A 6,000-nucleotide genomic window follows, 5' to 3' on the forward strand; every position below is an offset into this window, starting at 1 on the left:
ACCAAGGAACTTACCATGATCCTCTTATGTCTCATAGCTCTTCCCATAACTCACTCCTTTGCCTGTATCCATCGGGGCCATATACATTAGATAATACCCATTCAAAACCATTGCCCACCTATTTGAATTTAATAGAAATTGAGAATTTTCCAATCAATTCTTCAATTCCTTCAACAATTTCATTTTTCCACAAAGTCACTATTTCTCCAAAAGTTCCCCGTGAGGACTCATTGCCCAACTGACGCCATTTTCTCTCCATACACTTCTGGCCACCTACTATTAAATGTCATGAGCTTAGATTCCTGAATTAGGAGTATATCTAGATTTTCTTTTCTCAGTAGCTCCTTTATTAGCACCCTCTTTCTTGCATTCCCAAATCCTCTCACATTCCAACTCACGATCTTCATATTGCCTTCTTATTCTGTCCCTAACCTGCTTTCTTCCTATTTTTCTTCTTTCCTACCCATGCCCTTTCTCTCACTGATTTTCTTATCCCCTTCCACATCTTGCTTCAACCTTTCAACTTCACTCATCTTTCTTTTTCTCACCTTCCCTTCTTTTCCATTCTTAAGGTATATAGCTCATTCAGATTTCTTATTTTACATCCCAAATTTCCCACAGATTCAACCAATGATTCTTCTTCTGCTTCTTCCAATTTAGACTCCTCTGATTCCTTCTCTTCTATCCCTTCACTCTTTTTGTAATCCATCTCTTCTCCAGTATCTTTATACCCTTTACCCACACTTTCACTTTCCTTCTTTTTCTCCCCTCTCTACTCTTTCTCTTGTTTCTCAATTTCAACATGGGCAAACGGTAAGGAAGCAGCTCTAGAACCTGGAGTACAAGCAGCAAGACTAGAGCTAGAGTTAGTATCAAAACCGAAAGGCACAGACATACCTGGACCTGAGTTTGAAGTAGATTCGACACTAGTTTGGACTTCACAATTCACTCTCAAAATATAATTTTGCAAGGATTTTTTTGAATCTGATTCAGACTCAACTACTTTCATCGCTCTGTCATTTATCCCCCTCTGTTACGCCTTTGTTCAAAGTTTGGATATTGATTGATATTATCTTACCCATTCCTTGCTTACTATTCATTCTCTGGCTTGGATTTCCTCTTTCTGGTACACCATTTTCCCTTTTATCCTCCAAATTGTACTCTACATCTTTCACCATTCCACCATTATTAGGATATTTTTTATTAGAGGTTAAATCCTTATGTTCTCCAACGAACAGTTCAGTAGCTCCGCTAAGCATGTCCTCCATGTATCTTTCTCCATCATATCTTCCCCAAAGTTGTCACTCTTTGTCTCAGATTCTGGTTCATATTCATCGTCTAAGGATTCACAGTGAACCCAGCTAGCGTCCTCCTCTTCATGCTCCTCTCTTTCGCCTCTGAAATACCTCGGATTTGGGCATTCCTTTCCCAACTTTCCTTGGTTCGCTGCATCAGATTTGGATATTGGGATCCACTATAATTTTTTCTTCACATCAGCACTGTTTCTTCAGCTGAAACAAGAATCCTTCTTTTATTTTTATTTTTTGAGGATGAAGATAGATCATCCATACAGTCTCTAGTTGCACCCAAGTGGACCCGACTCACGTGATCTTTAAATGTGTTAGTTGAATCGAATAAAATATATGGACCACTCCCTCGATTGGACCTCAATTGTCCCACTAGGACGCCAATTCGGTTAGACTGGGACCTATAAACAAGTTTTTCCCCTTTGAGTGGACCCAACCCTTGGTCCGACCAGGTCACCCCTTTGACTACCTCTGCAAAAGAATGACCCTCATATTTTTTGGATTCAAAAAATTTTAAATCTTTTCTTTAAATGGCCGACTATTTAGTTCTAGCCGTTCAGCTTCCAAAGTGGGAACATCTTCATTCCCAGAAAATTTTTCCTTCCCAAGTCCGCACATGTGTCCACTTTTCTTTTCTTGTTCATCGCCAATTGTAGCCCACTTTGCCACATCACTATCATCTTCAACCTTCGACTTTCCATACTAGAGTGATGCTTCCATTTCTGATGCTACCTAGATTTTGTACCAGTCTGCATACAGATTGATGGATCTTGGAACCTTCTCAGGTTTCACACCAGCGACTTTCAAGTTCACTATTCTCAAGTCCACCATCTTGAAGGATAGGAGAGCACTACCCAAAGTTGTTGCTATTTTTTGGAGAGTGGTTTTTTTCCATAGATGAAAAGGCAAACCTAGAAGCTTCAACTTGAAGCTCCTATCGCCCATTGTTACTTCATTAGCCGATGGGCACCATTTTTCAATTGTTACAGGTCCCTCACTTGTTTCTACAGTTTTGAAGTCCAATATCTCCTTTCCCTCCACTTCCATTACAACTTTTCTGTCATTGAAGGGGATTAGTATCACAATATGAGGAGTACCAATCTTGGAAGTCACCTCCTCAAGTAAGCCTTTCCAGTCGTTTACTTCCTTCTTTGCCGACAAGATTAGTCTTCGCTCCCAACTTCCTTTCTCCCCTTCCAATAAGATCTTTGGTTCCAGTATTGTTAGAGATACTGCCTTTGAATCAGTATTTTCTTCATTTTCTTCTAACCCTAGCCCCTCTAATTGCTTATCTTTGTCATTTCTTCCTTTTCCAGTATTGCCATCAATTTTTTTAGTTCCTTTATCTCTTCCTTCTTTCTCACGTCCATTCTCTGGTGAAGTTCATTTGCTATCATACTCCAGCCTTGCAGACTGTTGCCTACTGGTATGATAATCCTCTATTTCTTTCTCTACTCAAAACTTTCCTCCAGAACAATGAACCAGCCATTAGACTTTCTCTTTCTCGTAGCAAAATACTCCCTCCTTAACTACCTAAGCGAACACTTCCATGACCTACCCCAACTTACATGCACTGCTCCATCCAGGAAGCTCTGGAACCATGATATAGCTTCACCCACCAACATTATCGTTCCTCTTCTTCCTTCTCTTATCTTTATCATAAGATTATTTTGGTATACATTTCCTCCCATCAAGAATCATTTTCTCTCGGCTGTAATCACTTTTCTCCATTTTCCAATTGTTGTGAATCCTTCATTCTTCTCCATCCCAACTTTTGACTTTAAAATAAGACAATTCAGTATTCGAATTTTTAAAATGTGTCAATTCAGTATCTACTATTAACCAACTTGTTAATCAGCCGTTAAGTGGCATTTGACACAAATGCCCTTCGTTTGAGTGTCATCTAATTCTCTTTATCAACCATCCAAGCATTGATAAAAAATGAATAGTCTCAAATCCTTGCTTCTTCTATTCAAGAAAGTTGGAGACATAATCCCAACTTTCTTGAATAGAAGAAGCAAGGATTTGGGATTGTTCATTTTTTGTCAACATTTGAATGATTGATAAGAAAGAATTTGATCACACTTGAAGGGCATTTCTGTATTTTCAAATGCCACTTAATGGCTGGTTAATTATTAATTAACGACAAGTATTGGATTGGCACATTTTGAAAGTGCGAGTATTGAATTGTCACATTTTAAAGTTTAAGGACCAAAGTGGCATTACCCACAAAGTATAGGGTACTAAATGGGAAATTTTCCTTTGGAAGTTTCGTTTTTTGTTAAAAAGGGCAAATTACATGGACCCCCTATACTATGGGGTTTGTGACAAAGACCCCTTATGCATTTTTTTTTGTGACAGTCCCCTTTTAACTTTGGTCGTTAGACAAAGACCCCCATTTCCGTCATCTCTGTTGACGGAAGGTGGTATTTGACCACAATACCCCTTTGTTAAGTTATTGGACGTGAATGGAAAATTTCAAAATGACCAAAATGGCCATCTCACTCCCAATTACCAAATGCACAAAAAAAAGCGACATTTCAACTTAGTTTGGAAGGAGTACAAATACAAATTTATATAGTACAGATCCATAGAAAATAATATAAAATATAAGGTTTTACGCCCTACGTATTTGTATTTGTACTCCTTCCAAATAGAGCCTTCAAACAAAACCCTAGGAAAGCACTATGCTCTCTCGAGAATCATTCTCCGTTGGATTTGGGTTTCTTGGTCTCCACATAAATTTGAAGAAAAGAACATAGGTTTCTTGATCAATGGAAATCCCACATACAATCTCATTGACCAACTTCCCCCCTCAAAATCCTAAAAATGAATGCTCCCAAAGAATCATCTCATATATCAATTATCAAGTTAGGTCTTTATAAAATGGCCTTACACGATTATTATCACAACTATATTTTCTTTGTTTTAATTTTAATTAAAGCACAAGAAAAGAAACATGAATGGAAATTCACAAGTAATTTCCATCTTGAAAGGCTACCTTACTATCCAAACCTTAATTTCATCAATTCCCCTTTGCATTCATCAATGCCCACTCAATGACTAGGGCCTTGTTTGGAAACTCTCCGTGAGTGATTCTCTTGTTCCCGACACTCCCGCAAAACAGAAACATGTTTGGCAAAAAAATAAAAAAAGAACACAAGAAATAAGTCATTCCAAATAACAATAACACCAAAAAAATGTGTTCTTTGTGAGTGACAAATAAATAGTCCAAAAGAATAACATGAGAGGAACACGCGGTTCCCACAATGTCTTACATTAGTTGTGAACATGTGTGTGCGGTTCCCATGCATGAATAAGGTTAAATTGGAGATTTTGCTCTAGTAAACTCAAACCTTATTCGATCTTTTTTCCATTGGGGTTCCAACGCCTTTCTTCAATTCTTCTCATTGCCACATAGTACAGTGTGAGCATCATTCAACATTAAGTCGAGAGATCGGTGAACAACAATCTACCTCTTTCCGATGACTTTTCCAGAACTAGGCAATCCTTTTTTCATAGGGAAAATTCCCGATCAATACCATATAGGTTGGCTCAAGTGACAATTTGATTTTTGGACTTTAAAATGTAACAATTCAGTACCCAAACTTTCAATTTGTGACAATCCGGTACCTGGCATTAATTCATCATCAGTCAAAGCTATCACATGAGATCAGGTGCATATTAAATAATTTCATAATACCAAAACTAACCTTTATGATAATATTTAGACCATTTTATCCTTTTCCTTTCTTTTTACCTTATTCCCCTTTCTCTTCAATCTGGGTTGAACGAATGACAGTTGTGGTGTTAACTGACCATTCTTCATTCTTTAGATTTAAAATAGGCCTAAAAGAGAGATCCCCTTGCCTTCTCTACCACTTTTGTTGCATCTAGAAGGGCATGAGTCTACTGTACTTGAAAAAACACAAAAATGAACATAATATAATAACCCCACATATTCCTGTGATTACAAGAACCCACTTGAATGCTTCTGGTTCGTTTAAGAATGATATTGAGAAGTTCATCCCAAAGACCCCAGCCACCATTCCAAAGATTGCAACGACCAAGTAGGTCAATCTTTCAGTAAGTTCTTATGTTAAGAATTTAACTATAATCCTCATCATTGGAACATGGCTTAATTGATCACTTTCAGGTCAATCTTTCTGTAAATCTCTAAACCCCAACTATATGAGAGGTGGTACAGCAGCGGGTGGGGGTCAAGCATCAAGTATAGGCCCATCAAAACATGAACAACAAAAGAGAGAGAAGCAAGCAGTAGAAAGCAGAATCCAAAAACCATGTCTTCTGGATTCTCCACCGATGAGTGAGTCCCAACCGAAGAAGTTTGAGCCAAACCAGGTGAAATCTATTCAAACCTCTTCTGTCTCTCTACCCGTGGGGCTCTGTTCTTCTGTTCTATCTATATTGATGGGCTTACCTCGAGCCCATGTCTTCGCTCGTGGACTCCTCTGGCCGGCATTTCTTCCGATGGATGTGGACCATTTTTTTGACGAGTACTTGAGGAATGTGGCCAATGTATGTATTGGGTTCTATTGGGGTCATGGCTGAGCTGGTCCAGAGAGACATGTGGCTGCTCAGTCATTGCCCGACCATGTTGGCCTATCTCGGCCATGTCAGCATAGCCCGATTGAGCAATGTTACTATTGTGGTCCCCCGCCTTATTCCTCCA

This window comes from Nelumbo lutea, chromosome 4 (genome assembly GCF_056320005.1).
Source record: "Nelumbo lutea isolate HS-2025 chromosome 4, American lotus-T2T, whole genome shotgun sequence".
Taxonomy (NCBI): Eukaryota; Viridiplantae; Streptophyta; class Magnoliopsida; order Proteales; family Nelumbonaceae; genus Nelumbo; species Nelumbo lutea.